Source organism: Arachis ipaensis, chromosome B4 (assembly GCF_059453495.1).
Source record: "Arachis ipaensis isolate K30076 ecotype BB chromosome B4, ASM5945349v1, whole genome shotgun sequence".
Taxonomy (NCBI): Eukaryota; Viridiplantae; Streptophyta; class Magnoliopsida; order Fabales; family Fabaceae; genus Arachis; species Arachis ipaensis.
The window spans coordinates 82,266,313-82,285,663 of NC_142439.1; the positions used below are offsets into that span (position 1 = coordinate 82,266,313).

The 19,351-nt window shown below is 39.8% G+C and overlaps 1 non-coding gene across 1 annotated transcript; it reads left to right on the forward strand.

The window, feature by feature from the left end:
• The first annotated feature begins 14,656 nt into the window (after positions 1–14,656).
• On the forward strand, positions 14,657–14,764 carry LOC148568137 (small nucleolar RNA R71). Its single transcript, XR_015882586.1, has one exon. It is a non-coding gene; the product is annotated as a small nucleolar RNA R71 (small nucleolar RNA).
• Positions 14,765–19,351: the final 4,587 nt, after the last annotated feature.

Below are 19,351 nucleotides of genomic sequence, written 5' to 3' on the forward strand. Positions count from 1 at the left end.
GACGCAGGCGCATGGCTCACGCGACCGCACAAAATAGAGGAAATTGCAGTGACGCGATCGCGTGCCTGATACGAACGCATGGATTGGAAATTGCACAAGTGACGCGAATGTGTGGACGACGCGCACGCGTGGCAAGGCAAAATGCTGGATGACGCGAACGCATGGATGACGCGATCGCGTGACGTGCGCGATTTGCAGAATCTGCAGAATTCGCTGGAGGCGATTTTGGGCCCTGTTTTGACCCAGTTTTCGGCCCAGAAAAGCATATTAGAGCCAGGGAACATGCAGAGACCAGAAGGATATTCATTCCGCATATTTTAGTTTTAGATCTGATTTTACTCCTCCTCTAGGTTTTCTCTCTACACATTCATAGTTCTTAGGATTTTGTTTTTTTATTGCTTTTTGGATTGGGATATTGAGAAGAGTTATTACCTCCGCCAAGACTTCATCATTCTAGTTTGTTTCCTTACTAGTCACTTACTCTTTCATATCCTTAATTTGTTCAGAATTACTATTGGATTATTTTTAGAATTTATTAATACAAGAACTATTTTTATTTTTAATTGGTCTCTTTGATTATTATTATTTATCATGTCTTTCTTTATTTTCCTTTCTTATTTTGTGAAGTTTACAATCATAATGAGCGAGTAGTTCCATAACTTGATTGGGAGTTGACTAAAAGGAGAACCTTGAGTTGGAATGCTCAAGAGTAAAATTATAATTGGGTTTATCGTTGGGTCACCCTTTAGTCACTGACACTAGTCCTTCCCAAGGGAGAGGATTAGAACTTGTGAATAGAAACTGACTTCCAACTTGCTTGACTTTCCTTTATCTGGTAAAGGTTAACTGAGCAGACAACCTTCAATTATCAATTGATCTTGGGAGAACTCCAACAAGGATAGGACTTCCGACTAATCTACTCCCGGTCAAGGTTTTTATTTAAATTACACAAATTCTCTGATTTAATTTTCTGTTTATCAAACTCAAACCCCTTTTGGAAAATATCTGATTAATAAAATAGCACATCTTTCTGCAACTCATTGGGAGACGACCTGGGATTCATACTCCCAGTATTTTAATTCTAATTTTGTGATAACCCTTCTAAATTGATAAGCGGATTTTTGTTGGTTAAGAACTGTACTTGCAACGTATCTCTTATAATAATTTCTTAACTCGCCAATTTCCGCCACGTCAATTTTTGGCTCCGTTGCCGGGGAGTTGCAATAGAGTGCTAAGTTATTTATTGGAATTTATTTATTTGCATTTTATTTTATTTTGCTACTATAAGCTGCATGTTTCTTTCATTAAATGACGCGTTCACTTCCTGATCCAAGCTTACCAGTATTTGATCCTGAGATTGAAAGAACTATTTCACGTATAAGGCAAGCTCGGTGTCGGTTAATGATAAACCACTTTTTTATGGTTTATAATGTATTTAATTGTGTGGTTTTATCATGATCTTTACCCACTTATTCGTATGATTAGCATGCATTTATATTTCCTTCCTAAAATTATTACATGATTGAAAACTTGCTTCCTATAGACTTTTAATTATGCATTTTAATTCTCTTTTATTCCATTCGATACTGTGATCTATGTGTTAAGTGTTTCAGGCTTTATAGGGCATGAATGAGTTGGAGATTGGAAAGGAAGCTTGCAAAAATGGAAGGAACACAAGAAATTAAAGATATGACCAGCGAGAAGTGACGCGGCCGCATGGCTCACGCGACCGCGCAGAAGAGAGAAAATCGCAGTGACGCGGCCGCATGGCTCACGCGACCATGCGGATTGGAATACCACAAGTGACGCGGAGGCGTGGACGACGCGCCCGCGTGACAAAGCAAAACGCCGCATGACGCGTCCGCATGAATGACGCGATCGCGTGACATGCGTGATCTGCATAATCTGCAGAATTCGCTGGGGGCGATTTTGGGCCCTGTTTTGACCCAGTTTTCGGCCCAGAAAAGCAGACTAGAGCCAGAGAACATGCAGAAACCAAAAGAACATTCATTCTACACAATTTTCAGTTTTTAAATTTAGTTTTACTCCTCCTCTAGGTTTTCTCTCTACACATTCATAGTTCTTAGGATTTTTTTTTTATTTCGATTGCTCCTTGCATTCGGATATTGAGAAGAGTTATTACCTCATCAAGACTTCGTCATTCTAGTTCGTTTTCTTTACTTGGTATTACTCTTCCATGTCCTTTAATTTACTCAATTTTATTATTGAATTATTTTAGAATTTATTAATACAAGAGTCACTTTTATTTTCAATTGATTCCTTTAAGTTTTATTTATTATGTCTTTCATTAGTTCCCTTTTCTATGTTATGTGTTCCATAATCACAATGAGCGAGTAGTTCCCTAACTTGATGGGGAGTTGATTAAAAGGAACCCTTGAGTTGGAATACTCAAAAGAGAGATTGTAATTGGGTTTACTGTTGGATGGCTCTCTAGTCACTAATGCCAGTCCTTCCAAGTAAGCGGATTGGGACTTGTGAGTAGAAAGATCATTCTAACTTGTTTGACTTTCCCTTATTTAGTAAGGGATAACTAAACAGAACGACCTTCAATTATCAATTAATCTTGAGAGTACTGCAACAAGAATAGAGCTTCCAACTAATCTACTCCCAGTCAAGGCTTTTATTTAAATTACTTAATTTCCCCAATTTAATTTCCTGTTTATTCAACTCAAACTATTTATGAAAATATCTGATTAATAAAATAGCACACCTTTCTACAACTCGTTGGGAGACGACCTGGGATTCATACTCCCAGTATTTTAAATTTTAATTTTTGTGATAACCTTTCTAAATTGATAAGAGGATTTCTGGTTGGTTAAGAACTATACTTGCAACGCACAACTTATATCAATTCTTAATTAGCCAATTTCCGCCACGTTAATTTTTGGCGCCGTTGCCAGGGAGTTGCAATAGAGTGCTAAAGTTATTGATTGGATTTTATTTATTTGCATTTTATTTTATCTTGCTACCATGAGCTGCTTGTTTCTTTCGTTAGATGACGCGTTTAGTTCCTGATCCAAACTTGCTAGTATTCGATCCTGAGATTGAAAGAACTATTTCATGAATAAGGCAAGCTCGGCGTCAATTAGTCCTCTCTGAGGGCGGATCTGAAACATCACTTGAGAAAGAAACCAGCCCCCGTTCTATTGATTTGGTTGATTTACGTACAGGTAACATGGCAGCAGCTAGGAGAGTTACTATCCAGGAGGCTGGAGCCCCTGATTTTACAATACAACCATTTCAAGCGCATCACCTAGCGGTGGCTACAGACTTTGAAATAAAGACCGCACTGCAAAATTTGATGCCCAAGTTTCATGGCTTGCCTACTCAAGAACCTATCAAGCACCTGAGAGATTTTCAAGTAGCCTGTTCTACCGTCAGGCGTGATGGTGCAGATGAAACTTCAATTTTGCTGAAAGCTTTCTCGTTTTCTCTTGAGGGGAAGGCAAGAGAGTGGTACTACACTCAACCAGCAGCAACTGTATCCAACTGGGATACACTGAGAAGAGAATTATTGGAAAAATTCTTTCCAGCCGAAGTTACTGATAAACTGAGGAAAGACATTTCCATGATTGTTCAGGATGAATCTGAGACTCTCTATGAATACTGGGAGCACTTCAATAATCTTCTGGAAGCATGCCCCTACCATATGATTGACAAGATAGTATTACTCGGTTACGTCACACAAGGCATGAGGCCCCAAGATAAGACCACATTGGAAAGTGCTAGCAATGGGTCTATGAAAAAGTACAAGACCACTGATGAGGCATGGCAATTAATCAACGACTTAGCTGAATCTACTCGAAATCACAGGCAGAAACAAGGCCGTTCAAAAGCCGTTGCAGAAGTATCCTCTAGCAGAGAGACTGCTGCTCTAACTCAGAGTATCTGTGAAATGACCAACTTGCTGAAGCAGATGCAATTGAATCAACAGCAAGTTCAGCAAGCTTAACCTTCTCCACCACAGCAAAACCAACAGTTAGTCCCACAGAGAGTTTGCGGAATCTGTGCTGATTATAGCCACTATACTGATGAGTGTCCACAGCTCCAGTAGGAAGACAACACCGTAGCAGCCACTCATAACTTCTATGACCGCCCCAACCAAGGGTACAATCAAGGTGGCAATTACAACCATGGATGGTAGGACAATTCTAACCAGAATTAGAGGGACAACAACAGAGGAGGCAGAGACAATCAGGAAAATCAGAGGTGGAATAATAATAACAACAGGCAGCAGAACCAGAACCAGCCTTACAGAGCACCTCACCTGAGACAGTCCCAAGGACCCCAGAATACCCAACAGCAGACCTCTCAAATTGCTTATCCTTCCTCATCTTCTAATGATGATTTACTAAATCTATTGATCGGAGACAACAGACCATGGAAAATAACATTAATGCCACTCTAAATAGTCTGAATGCTACTTTGCAAGCTCTTGTCTCACAGATTGGATCAATGAATAACTCCAATAACCAGCCTTTGAGCTCCAGTGGAATTCCCTCTCAACCATTACCCAATCCCAAGGGTGGCATTAATGCCATCACCCTGAGGTCCAGAACCACACTGCAGGAGAGGAATCAGGAGGAGCCAAGCCTACCAGAACACGCCTCAGCTGAAGAGGTAGTAGAACTAGAAGATGCTGAAGAGGAAGAGGACATACAGGACATAGCTGAAAAAGAAAAAGTTCAACCACAGGATGAAGCACCACAGGGCGCAGATACTGTAGAAGATACCACTCCTATCCCATTTCCACAACTTGCAAGGAAGCCCAGGAAGCAGCTGGAACCTGATCCCAAAATGGTAGAGATATTCAAAAAGGTTGAGGTAACTGTTCCTCTTTTTGATGTTATTCAACAGGTACCTAAATTTGCAAAGTTTCTAAAAGATTTATGTATACATAAAGACAAAATTAATGAATTAGAAACTATTCCTTTAGGTAGTTCCATATCTGCTTTAATGGGTGGTTTACCTGAGAAGTGTAGTGACCCAGGTCCTTGTATGGTTAATTGTACTATTGTTGGTGTGATAATTTCTGACTGCATGTGTGATTTAGGAGCATGTGTGAGTATAATGCCTTTGTCTATATATGATATTTTGAGTCTCCCTCCCTTAAAAAGGTCGGTAGCTCGTTTTGTGTTAGCAGATAAAAGCATTGTTACAGTGGTTGAAGTTGCTGAAGATGTATTAGTGGGCATTAAGGGACTCACATTCCCTACTGATTTTTATATTCTGGAGATGCCCCAAAATGACTCAGAGAAGCCATCATCAATCCTACTTGGAAGACCATTCCTGAAGACATCTATGTTCAAATTGGATGCTTTTTCAGGAACATACTCTTTTGAAATAGATGGCCGATTAGTAAGTTTCAATCTGAATGGAGTTATGAAGCACCCTCCAGAAGATCATTCTATCTTCCAGTGTGACATCATAGATGAAACTGTAGCTGAAGTTCACCAGGAGGAGTTAGAGGAGAAGCACACAGGACAAGGTCCAAGTGTGGAGACATTCTTAGAGGATAATGACAGTGCTTTACCATTGTTACCAGCTCCAGACAACCCAGAGCCTGACCATGATCAGAAGTTAGACTTGAAACCCCTTCCTCCACACCTCAAATATGCTTACCTTGAGGACAAGCAACAGTGTCTAGTTATCATTGCAAGAGAACTCACTTCTCAACAAGAAGAGCAGTTACTTAGTGTGCTGAGGAAGCACAAGAAGGCAATTGGGTGGAGTTTGGCAGATATAGTAGGCATCAACCTTCAAGTATGTGAGCACAGAATATTTTTAAAAGAGGGAGCAAGGCCCGTTCATCAACACCAGAGAAGACTGAACTCCACTATCTTAGAGGTTGTCAAAAAGGAAGTGACCAGACTATTGGAGGCAGATATCATCTATCCTATCTCAGACAGTGAATGGGTAAGCCCAGTACAAGTAGTACCAAAGAAGTCTGGAGTCACTACAATGAAGAATGAGCATGGAGGGTCTGCATTGACTACAGACGCCTCAACCAAGCAACCCGTAAGGATCACTATCTTCTTCCATTCATTGATCAAATGCTGGATCGCCTGTCAAGTAAATCACATTATTGTTTTCTAGATGATTACACAGGTTATTTCCAGATTTATATAGCTCCTGAGGATCAGGATAAGACTACTTTTACATGTCCTTTTGGGACTTATGCTTACAAGAGAATGCCCTTTGGCTTGTGCAATGCACCAGCTACCCTCCAAAGGTGCATGATGAGTCTTTTCTCTGATCTTATTGAGGACTGTATGGAAGTTTTCATGGATGATTTTAGTGTTTATAGCGATTCCTTTAGCCTTTGCTTAGATGGATTATCTAGAGTATTAGATAGATGTGTCAGTACAAACCTTGTATTAAATTTTGAAAAATGTCACTTTATGGTTAAACAAGGGATTGTACTAGGACATGTTGTGTCTAATACTGGCATTTCTGTAGATCCAGCAAAGGTGGATGTTATTTCTAGTTTACCTTACCCCTCTTCTGTGAGGGAAGTCCACTCGTTCCTTGGCCATGCAGGTTTTTACAGGAGATTCATTAAGGACTTCAGTAAGGTAGCACTTCCCTTATCCAGACTACTGCAGAAGAATATTGAGTTCGAGTTCAGTGAAGATTGCAAACAAGCGTTTGATAAGCTGAAAACTGCCCTGACTCAAGCTCCAATTGTGAGAGGACCGGACTGGAGCCAGCCATTCGAAATAATGCGCGACGCTTCCAACCACGCAGTAGGAGTAGCATTGGCTCAGTGTGAAGGTAAGGACCCTTTTGTTATTGCTTATGCGTCTAAAACTCTAGATGCAGCACAATCCAATTACACTACTACTGAGAAAGAGCTTCTTGCTATTATTTTTGCTCTGGATAAATTCCGAGCCTATTTACTTGGTATGAAGGTAGTAGTGTACTCGGACCACGCAGCTCTAAAGTATCTATTAGCTAAAAAGGAGTCCAAACCAAGGCTTATACGTTGGATACTGCTATTACAAGAATTTGATTTAGAAATTAAGGATAGGAGTGGTAACCAGAATTTAGTGGCAGACCACTTGAGTCGCCTTGAGCACATTTCAGATGACCCTACTCCTATAGCTGATAATTTCCCATTTGATAATCTGCAAGCTGTATCTGAGGTAGTCCCTTGGTATGCACCTGTAGCTAATTATCTAGTTAGCCGCACTTTTCCTTCGAACTTTTCTAAGCATCAAAGAGACAAGCTGAAAAGTGAGTCTAAATATTATATATGGGATGACCTATATTTATGGAGATGTGGCGCTAACCAGGTAATTAGACGGTGTGTGCCTCAATCAGAATTCCAGTCCATCTTAGAGGCCTGTCACTCATCTGAGAGTGGAGGACATTTTAGCCCTCAAAGAACTGCTAGAAAAATCTTAGACCGTGGATTCTGGTGGCCTACACTTTTTAGAGACGCTGCTGAATTTTGTAGATCTTGTTTCCCATGCCAAAAAATTTGGTAATATATCCAGGAGGGATGAGATGCCTCAACAAATTATGCTTTTCTGTGAAATTTTTGACGTTTGGGGCATTGGCTTCATGGGTCCATTTCCAAATTCTAATGGTTATTTTTATATATTGTTAGCTGTGGATTATGTTTCCAAATGGGTGGAAGCAATTCCTACCCGCACTGATGATGCTAACACTGTTGTTTCCTTTGTGAGAAACCACACTATTTGTCGCTTTGGATCACCACGAGCAATCGTGAGCGATCAAGGCACCCATTTTTGTAACAGGAGACTAACAGGACTAATGAAGAAGCATGGAATAATTCATAAGGTTGCAACAGCATACCATCCTCAGACTAATGGGCAAGCCGAGGTGTCAAACAGAGAGATAAAGCATATCTTGCAGAAGATAGTCAAACCTCATAGAAGAGATTGGAGCACCAGGCTACAAGATGCACTTTGGGCATACAGAACCTCATACAAGACACCCATTAGGATGAGTCCTTTCCGCTTAGTCTATGGAAAGGCTTGTCATCTCCCTGTTGAAGTCGAGCACAAAGCCTTTTGGGCAGTAAAGGAGTGCAACATGGGAATTGAGGAAGCCGGAGCTGAAAGGAAATTGCAACTGCAAGAATTGGAAAGCCTTCGCCTAGAAGCTTATGAGAATTCAAGACTATATAAGGAGAAGATGAAGGCTGTACATGATCAGCACATTAAGAGAAAAGAGTTTCAACTTGGAGACTTAGTCCTCCTTTACAAATCTCGACTGAGGCTCATGCCAGGCAAGTTGAGATCAAGATGGGAAGGTCCATACAGAGTAGAGAAGGCCGAACTATACGGAGTTTATCACCTAAGCCATCCTTCCAACTCTGAACTTATCAAAGTTAATGGACATCGTTTAAAGCTGTACCATAGAGAGCGGATGCAGAAAAACAAAGAGCTCGAGATCTTCCTCTTGGAAGATCCTCACATAGCCGAAGATTGAGCTAATGGAGCGTCCAACTTACGGACGTTAAAGCAAAGTGCTAGGTGGGAGACAACCCACCATGGTATGATCGTTCTTTTCTTTATTTTTAGTTTTTTTATTTAATAACTCTTCTCTTTATTAGTACATTTCGTGCATTTTCATTTACATACTTCTATTTTTAATTTTAATTGAAAAAAATGTTACGCGATGCGACCGCATCATTGACGCGTCTGCGTCACAAGGAGATGGGAGAAAATAAAAACAAACAGAGAGTCACGCAGGAGCGTGGCTGGAGGCGTGCCAATGACACAAATTGCCCCACGCGACCGCGTCGCCGACGCGTCCGCGTCACATGGGAACATTAGCCTCCCACGCGACCGCGTGACCCACGCGGCCGCGTGCCCTAGAATTCGACGTCAAAAGGGTGCACAACCGAAAGTTGTGCTAGAGTGGTGCTGGATTGGTGCTAAACGCAAAATCCTTCCCACGCGGCCGCGTGACCAACGCGACCGCGTCATATCCTTCTAACGGCCTCTCACGCGATCGCATGCCCCACGCGATCGCGTCACCCAATATTTGGCACTTAATGATTTTGAACAAAGAGTTGTGCGAGTGCGAGGCTGCCCTCGCGCCAGTGGCATAAAACGGGTCACGCGACTGCGTGACCGACGCGACCGTGTCAATCAGTGATCCTCAAAGTTAGTCTCTTTGTATTTGTATGAAATCAAAAATACCCCAAAGAGATCATGGTGTGATGAATTGGGATCTTAATAATCCCTGGTAATGGCACGTGTGATCACAACTCCATTCAACTAACCAGCAAGTGCACTGGGTCGTCCAAGTAATACCTTACGTGAGTAAGGGTCGAATCCCACGGAGATTGTTGGTATGAAGCAAGCTATGGTCACCTTGCAAATCTCAGTCAGGCGAATTTAAACATGATATTTTATTAGATTAAAATAAACAATAAAAGGGATAGAGATACTTATGTAGATTCATTGGCAGGGATTTCAGATAAGCGAATGGAGATGCTTTTCGTTCCTCTGAACCTCTGCTTTCCTGCTATCTTCATCCAATCAGTCTTACTCCTTTCCATGGCTGGCTGTATGCAAGGGCATCACCGTTGTCAGTGGCTACATCCCCTCCTCTCAGTGAATCATATGCTCACGCACCCTGTCACGGCACGGCTATTCATCTGTCGGTTCTCGATCATGCTGGAATAGGATTCACCCTCCTTTTGCGTCTGTCACTAACGCCCAGCACTCGCGAGTTTGAAGCTCGTCACAGTCATTCAATCATTGAATCCTACTCGGAATACCACAGACAAGGTTTAGACTTTCCGGATTCTCTTGAATGCCGCCATCATTCTAGCTTACGCCACGAAGATTCCGACTAAGAGATCTAAGAGATACTCATTCAATTCTAATGTAGAACGGAAGTGGTTGTCAGGCACGCGTTCATAAGGGAGAAGGATGATGAGCGTCACACATAATCATCACCTTCATCACGTTCTTGGGTGCGAATGGATATCTTAGAAGAGAAATAAGAAGAATTGAATAGAAAACAGTAGTACTTTGCATTAATCTTTGAGGAACAGCAGAGCTCCACACCTTAATCTATGGAGTGTAGAAACTCTACCGTATGAAATTACATAAGTGAAGGTCCAGGCATGGCCGAGATGGCCAGCCCCTCTTATCTAAGAACCAGACGTCCAAAGATGCCTAATACAATAGTAAGAGGTCCTATTTATAATAAACTAGCTACTAGGGTTTACATGAGTAAGTATTTGATGTATAAATCCACTTTCGGGGCCCACTTGGTGTGTGTTTGGGCTGAGCTTAAGTGTAGCACGTGCAGAGGCTATTTGTGGAGTTGAACGCCAGTTTCTGTGCCAGTTTGGGCGTTCAACTCTGGTTTTGGATCCTTTTCTGGCGCTGGACGCCAGATTTGGGCAGAAGGCTGGCGTTGAACGCCAGTTTACATCGTCGATTCTTGGCCAAAGTATGGACTATTATATATTTCTGGAAAGCCCTGGATGTCTACTTTCCAACGCAATTCGAAGCGCGCCATTTCGAGTTCTGTAGCTCCAGAAAATCCACTTTGAGTGCAGGGAGGTCAGAATCCAACAGCATCAGCAGTCCTTTTTCAACTTCTGAATCTGATTTTTGCTCAAGTCCCTCAATTTCAGCCAGAAAATACCTGAAATCACAGAAAAACACACAAACTCATAGTAAAGTCCAGAAATGTGAATTTAATACAAAATCTATTAAAAACATCCCTAAAAGTAACTAGATCCTACTAAAAACATACTAAAAACAATGTCAAAAAGCGTATAAATTATCCGCTCATCACAACACCAAACTTAAATTGTTGCTTGTCCCCAAGCAACTGAAAATCAAAATAGGATAAAAAGAATAGAATATACTATAAATTCCAAACTATCAATGAAACAGAGCTTCAATCATATGAGCGGGACTTATAGCTTCTTGCCTCTTGAATAGTTTTGGCATCTCACTTTATCCATTGAGGTTCAGAATGATTGGCATCTATAGGAACTCAGGGTTCAGATAGTGTTATTGATTCTCCTAGTTCAGTATGATGATTCTTGAACACAGCTATTTTATGAGTCTTGGCCGTGGCCCTAAGCACTTTGTTTTCCAGTATTACCACCGGATACATAAATGCCACAGACACATAATTGGGTGAACCTTTTCAGATTGTGACTCAGCTTTGCTAAAGTCCCCAATTAGAGGTGTCCAGGGTTCTTAAGCACACTCTTTTTTTGCTTTGGACCTTGACTTTAACCGCTCAGTCTCAAGTTTTCACTTGACACCTACACGCCACAAGCACATGGTTAGGGACAACTTGGTTTAGCCGCTTAGACCAGGATTTTATTCCTTTAGGCCCTCCTATCCACTGATGCTCAAAGCCTTGGGATCCTTTTTATTTGCCCTTGCCTTTTGGTTTTAAGGGTTATTGGCTTTTTGCTCTTGCCTCTTGGTTTTAAGAGCTTTGGCTTTTTCTGCTTGCTTTTTTCTTTTTCTTCTAAATTTTTTTTTTCGCCTATTTTTTTTTTTTCTGCAAGCTTTGTTCTTTGCTGCTTTTTCTTGCTTCAAGAATCATTTTTATGATTTTTCAGATTATCGAATAACATGTCTCCTAGTCATCATTCTTTCAAGAGCCAACATATTTAACATTCTTAAACAACAACTTCAAAAGACATATGCACTGTTCAAGCATACATTCAGAAAACAAGAAGCATTGTCACCACATCAATATAATTAAGCTAAGTTCAAGGATAAATTCGAAACTCATGTACTTCTTGTTCTTTTAAATTAAAACAGTTTTTATTTAAGAGAGGTGATGGATTCATAGGACATTCATATCTTTAAGACATAGTTACTAACTACTAATGATCATGTAATGAAGACACAAACATAGATAAGCACATAACATAGAAAAGGAAAAACAGAGAAAGTAAGAACAAGGAATGAGTCCACCTTAGTGATGTCCTTGAGCTCTTCTATGTCTCTTCCTTGTCTTTGCTGCTCCTCCTTCATTGCTTTTAGATCTTCTCTGATTTCATGAAGGATGAAGGAGTGCTCTTGATGTTCCACCCTTAGTTGCTTCCAATAATTGTGTGGAAGAAAATGTATCCCCTGAGGTATCTCAGGGATCTCTTGATTTGCAGTCAAATGTTCTACCACTGAGCTATAGACCCTTGATGGAAGCTTTTGTCTTCCCTTTCCTCTTTCTAGAGGTTTCTCTGGCCTTAGGTGCCATCAATGGTTATGGAAAAAAAAAAGAAAAAAAACTCTGCTTTTATCACACCAAACTTAGAACGTTGCTCGCCCTCGAGCAAAAGAAGAAAGAATAGAAGAAGAAGAAGATATGGAGGAGATGGATGGCTGTGTGTATTCGGCCATATGGGTGGGATTGGATGAGAGAGAGATGTTGAATTTTGAAGGTAAGTGGGTGTATGGGTGTGAGGGGTAAATGGAAGAAAGAAGGGATGAGTGTTTATTGGGAATAAAGGATGATTGAGAAGAGAGAAGAGAGTGAGTGAAGGTAGGTGGGGATCCTGTGGGGTCCACAGATCCTGAGGTGATCCTGTGAGGTCCACAGATCTTGAGGTGTCAAGGCATTTACATCCCTGCACCAATTTAGGCATGCAAAATGCCCTTGCACACAACTCTGGGCGTTCAGCGCCAGGTTGGTGCCCATTTTGGGCGTTCAACGCCCATTTGCTGCCATTTCTGGCGTTGAACGCCAGAACCATGCTCTGTTCTGGCGTTTGAACGCCAGACAGATGCTCCTCCAGGGTGTGATTTTTCTTCTGCTGTTTTTGATTCCGTTTTTGAATTTTTTGTTTATTTTGTGACTCCACATGATCATGAACCTAGGAAAACATGAAAAACAATAAAATAAGAATTAGATAAACATTGGGTTGCCTCCCAACAAGCGCTTCTTTAATGTCAATAGCTTGACAGTGAGCTCTCATGGAGCCTCACAGATGTGCAGAGCTTTGTTGAGACTCTCCAACACCAAACTTAGAGTTTGGATATGGGAGTTCAACACCAAACTTAGAGTTTGGTTGTGGCCTCCCAACACCAAACTTAGAGTTTGACTGTGGGGGCTCTGGTTGACTCTGCTTTGAGAGAAGCTTTTCATGCTTCCTCTCCATGGTTGCAGAGGGAGATCCTTGAGTTTTGAATATAAGGGAGTTCTCATTCCATTGAAGGACTATTTCACCTCTGTCAACATCAATCACAGCTCTTGCTGTGGCCAGGAAAGGTCTTCCTAGGATGATAGATTCATCCTCTTCCTTTCCAGTATCCAGGACTATGAAATCAGCAGGGATGTAAAGGCCCTCAACCTTTACTAACACGTCCTCTACTTGTCCATAAGCCTATCTTCTTGAGCTGTCTGCCATCTCTAATGAGATTTTAGCAGCTTGCACCCCATAGATTCCCAGTTTCTCTATTACAGAGAGGGGCATGAGGTTTATTCCTGAACCAAGGTCACACAGAGCCTTAAAGATCATGGTGCCTATGGTACAGGATATTATGAACTTTCCAGGATCCTGTCTCTTCTGAGGCAATGTCAGTTGATCCAGATCACTTAGTTCATTGATGAACAAGGGAGGTTCAACTTCCCAAGCATCAATGCCAAATAATTTGGCATTCAGCTTCATGATTGCACCAAGAAACTTGGCAGTTTGCTCTTCAGTAACATCCTCATTCTTTTCAGAAGAGGAATACTCATCAGAGCTCATGAAGGGCATAAGGAGGTTCAATGGAATCTCTATGGTCTCTAGATGAGTCTCAGATTCCTTTGGTTCCTCAGAGGGAAGCTCCTTATTGATCACTGGATGCCCCAGGAGGTCTTCCTCCTTGGGATTCATGTCCTCTCCTCTCCTCACAGGTTCGGCCATGGCGCTTATGTCAATGGCCTTGCACTCTCCTTTTGGGTTCTCTTCTGTATTGCTTGGGAGAGTACTAGGAGGGATTTCAGTGATCCTTTTACTCAGCTGGCCCACTTGTGCTTCCAGATTTCTAATGGAAGACCTTGTTTCATTCATGAAACTTACAGTGGCCTTAGATAGATCAGAGACTAGATTTGCTAAATTAGAAGCATTTTGTTTAGAGTTCTCTGTCTGTTGCTGAGTTGATGATGGAAAAGGCTTGCTATTGCTAAACCTGTTTCTTCCACCATTGTTAAAGCCTTGTTGGGGCTTTTGATCCTTCCATGAGAAATTTGGATGATTTCTCCATGTTGAGTTATAGGTGTTTCCATAAGGTTCACCTAAATAATTTACCTCTGCTATTGCAGGGTTCTCAGGATCATAGGCTTCTTCTTCAAAAGATGCCTTTTGAGTACTGTTGGATGCAGCTTGCATTCCATGCAGACTCTGAGAGATCATATTGACTTGCTGAGTCAATATTTTATTCTGAGCCAATATGGCATTCAGAGTATCAACCTCAAGAACTCCCTTCTTCATAGGTGTCCCATTATTCACAGGATTCCTTTCAGAAGTATACATGAACTGGTTATTAGCAACCATGTCAATGAGTTCTTGAGCTTCTGCAGGCGTTTTCTTTAGGTGAATGGATCCACCTGCAGAAGTGTCCAATGACATCTTTGATAACTCAGATAAACCATCATAGAATATATCCAGGATGGTCCATTCTGAAAGCATGTCAGAAGGACACTTTTTGGTCAACTGTTTGTATCTTTCCCAAGCTTCATAGAGAGATTCACCTTCTTTCTGTCTGAAGGTTTGAACATCAGCTCTAAGCTTGCTCAGCTTTTGGGGAGGAAAGTACTTGGCTAAGAAAGCCGTGACCAGCTTATCCCAAGAGTTCAGGCTGTCTTTAGGTTGAGAATCCAACCATAATCTAGCTCTGTCTCTTACAGCAAAAGGGAAAAGCATAAGCCTGTAGACTTCAGGATCTATTCCATTAGTCTTAACAGTATCACATATCTGCAAGAATTCAGTTAAGAACTGAAAAGGATCTTCAGATGGAAGTCCATGAAACTTGCAGTTCTGCTGCATTAGAGAAACTAATTGAGGTTTCAGCTCAAAATTGTTTGCTCCAATGGCAGGAATGGAGATGCTTCTTCCATGTAAATTGGAATTAGGTGCAGTAAAGTCACCAAGCATCCTCCTTTCATTATTATTATTTTCGCCTGCCATCTCCTCTGCCTGTTTGAAAATTTCTGAAAGGTTATCTCTGGATTGTTGTATTTTAGCTTCTCTAAATTTTCTCTTCAGAGCTCTTTCAGGTTCTGGATCTGCTTCCACAAGAATGTTCTTATCCTTGCTCCTGCTCATATGACAAGGAAGAATGGCCAGAAAAATGATAATAATAATAGAGATCCTTTATACCACAGTTTAGGGATCCCTTTGTGAGTGGAAGAAGAGGGGAAGATAAAGAATGTAATATAATGGAAGAAACACAACTGTGAGGATTGGAATGTGAGATTAGATGTTAGGATATGAATGAATAAATAGAATGAGATGGGGGAGGAATAATTTTCGAAAATTATTTTGAAAAAGAGTTAGTGATTTTTGAAAATGGTTTTTGAAAAATTGTTAGTAATTTTCGAAAATTAAGTTTTTTTTTTTTTAAAATTAAAATAATTAATAAATTAAAAAGAAATTTTGAAAAAGGGGAGAGATATTTTCGAAAATTAGAGAGAGAGAGAGTTAGTTAGGTAGTTTTGAAAAAGTTAAGAAACAAACAAAAAGTTAGTTAGTTAGTTGAAACAACTTTTGAAAAGATAGGAAGTTAGGAAGTTAGAGAAGATATTTTGAAATCAAATTTTGAAAAAGATAAGATAAGAAGATATTTTTGAAAAGATATGATTGAAATTAGTTTTGAAAAAGAATTGATTTTTAAAATCACAATTAATGACTTGATTCACAAGAAATCATAAGATATGATTCTAGAACTTAAAGTTTGAATCTTTCTTAACAAGCAAGTAACAAACTTCAAATTTTTGAATCAAAACATTAATTGATTAGTTATTTTCGAAAATTTTATATAAAAATAAGAAAAAGATTTTTAAAAATATTTTTTTGAAATTTTTCGAAAATAACTAATAATTTTGAAAAAGATTTGATTTTGAAAAAGATTTTGAAAAAGATAAGAATTTCAAATTGAAAATTTGATTTGACTCATGAGAAACAATTTGATTTTTAAAATTTTTGAAAAAGTCAACTCAAACTTTCGAATTTGATGAGAGAAAAAGGGAAAGATATTTTTTTGATTTTTTGAATTTTTATGAAAACATGAAAAATATGCAATGCATGAGATTTTTTAGATCAAAACATGTGATACATGCAAGAATGCTATGAATGTCAAGATGAACACCAAGAACACTTTGAATGTCATGATGAACATCAAGAACATATTTTTGAAAAATTTTTAATGCAAAGAAAACATACAAGACACCAAACTTAGAATTCTTTAATGCTTACGCACTAAGAATTCAAGAATGCATATGATAAACATGAAAAGACACAAAACAAAAAATCATCAAGATCAAACAAGAAGACTTACCAAGAACAACTTGAAGATCATGAAGAACACCATGAATGCATGAAATTTTCGAAAAATGCAAGATGCATATGCTATTGACACCAAACTTATAACAAGACTCAAGTCTCAAACAAGAAACAGAAAATATTTTTGATTTTTATGATTTTCTAATTTTTTTGGATTTTTATTTTATATTTTTCGAAAATTAAAGGAAAAATATGGATTCTAAAATTTTTAATATGAATTCCAGGAATCTTACCATGTTAGTCTTAAAGCTCCAATCAAAGGGTCTGGCATGGCTTAACAGCCAGCCAAGCTTTAACATATAATTACATGGGCTGGAGTGATTAGTTGAATACCAATCCCAAAGTAGTTTGGGTATGGCTTTACAGCCAGATATGATTCAACATATTTCATGAAACACTAGAATTCATTCTTAAAAATTTTGAAGCCATAGAATAATTTATTTTTGAAAACATTATTTTTAGTAAAAAATTTTTAGTACATAGTTGAAAACATTTTTTTTTTCGAAAATTTATTTGAAGAAAAACGAAAACAAAGAAAAAAAAAATTTTTTTTTTTTTTTTTGAAAAAGTTTTTGAAAAAATTTTTGAAAATAAAATAAAGAGAAAATTACCTAATCTGAGCAACAAGATGAACCGTCAGTTGTCCAAACTCGAACAATCCCCGGCAACGGCACCAAAAACTTGGTGGACGAAATTGTGATCCTCAAAGTTAGTCTCTTTGTATTTGTATGAAATCAAAAATACCCCAAAGAGATCATGGTGTGATGAATTGGGATCTTAATAATCCCTGGTAATGGCACGTGTGATCACAACTCCATTCAACTAACCAGCAAGTGCACTGGGTCGTCCAAGTAATACCTTACGTGAGTAAGGGTCGAATCCCACGGAGATTGTTGGTATGAAGCAAGCTATGGTCACCTTGCAAATCTCAGTCAGGCGAATTTAAACATGATATTTTATTAGATTAAAATAAACAATAAAAGGGATAGAGATACTTATGTAGATTCATTGGCAGGGATTTCAGATAAGCGAATGGAGATGCTTTTCGTTCCTCTGAACCTCTGCTTTCCTGCTATCTTCATCCAATCAGTCTTACTCCTTTCCATGGCTGGCTGTATGCAAGGGCATCACCGTTGTCAGTGGCTACATCCCCTCCTCTCAGTGAATCATATGCTCACGCACCCTGTCACGGCACGGCTATTCATCTGTCGGTTCTCGATCATGCTGGAATAGGATTCACCCTCCTTTTGCGTCTGTCACTAACGCCCAGCACTCGCGAGTTTGAAGCTCGTCACAGTCATTCAATCATTGAATCCTACTCGGAATACCACAGACAAGGTTTAGACTTTCCGGATTCTCTTGAATGCCGCCATCATTCTAGCTTACGCCACGAAGATTCCGACTAAGAGATCTAAGAGATACTCATTCAATTCTAATGTAGAACGGAAGTGGTTGTCAGGCACGCGTTCATAAGGGAGAAGGATGATGAGCGTCACACATAATCATCACCTTCATCACGTTCTTGGGTGCGAATGGATATCTTAGAAGAGAAATAAGAAGAATTGAATAGAAAACAGTAGTACTTTGCATTAATCTTTGAGGAACAGCAGAGCTCCACACCTTAATCTATGGAGTGTAGAAACTCTACCGTATGAAATTACATAAGTGAAGGTCCAGGCATGGCCGAGATGGCCAGCCCCTCTTATCTAAGAACCAGACGTCCAAAGATGCCTAATACAATAGTAAGAGGTCCTATTTATAATAAACTAGCTACTAGGGTTTACATGAGTAAGTATTTGATGTATAAATCCACTTTCGGGGCCCACTTGGTGTGTGTTTGGGCTGAGCTTAAGTGTAGCACGTGCAGAGGCTATTTGTGGAGTTGAACGCCAGTTTCTGTGCCAGTTTGGGCGTTCAACTCTGGTTTTGGATCCTTTTCTGGCGCTGGACGCCAGATTTGGGCAGAAGGCTGGCGTTGAACGCCAGTTTACATCGTCGATTCTTGGCCAAAGTATGGACTATTATATATTTCTGGAAAGCCCTGGATGTCTACTTTCCAACGCAATTCGAAGCGCGCCATTTCGAGTTCTGTAGCTCCAGAAAATCCACTTTGAGTGCAGGGAGGTCAGAATCCAACAGCATCAGCAGTCCTTTTTCAACTTCTGAATCTGATTTTTGCTCAAGTCCCTCAATTTCAGCCAGAAAATACCTGAAATCACAGAAAAACACACAAACTCATAGTAAAGTCCAGAAATGTGAATTTAATACAAAATCTATTAAAAACATCCCTAAAAGTAACTAGATCCTACTAAAAACATACTAAAAACAATGTCAAAAAGCGTATAAATTATCCGCTCATCACAACACCAAACTTAAATTGTTGCTTGTCCCCAAGCAACTGAAAATCAAAATAGGATAAAAAGAATAGAATATACTATAAATTCCAAACTATCAATGAAACAGAGCTTCAATCATATGAGCGGGACTTATAGCTTCTTGCCTCTTGAATAGTTTTGGCATCTCACTTTATCCATTGAGGTTCAGAATGATTGGCATCTATAGGAACTCAGGGTTCAGATAGTGTTATTGATTCTCCTAGTTCAGTATGATGATTCTTGAACACAGCTATTTTATGAGTCTTGGCCGTGGCCCTAAGCACTTTGTTTTCCAGTATTACCACCGGATACATAAATGCCACAGACACATAATTGGGTGAACCTTTTCAGATTGTGACTCAGCTTTGCTAAAGTCCCCAATTAGAGGTGTCCAGGGTTCTTAAGCACACTCTTTTTTTGCTTTGGACCTTGACTTTAACCG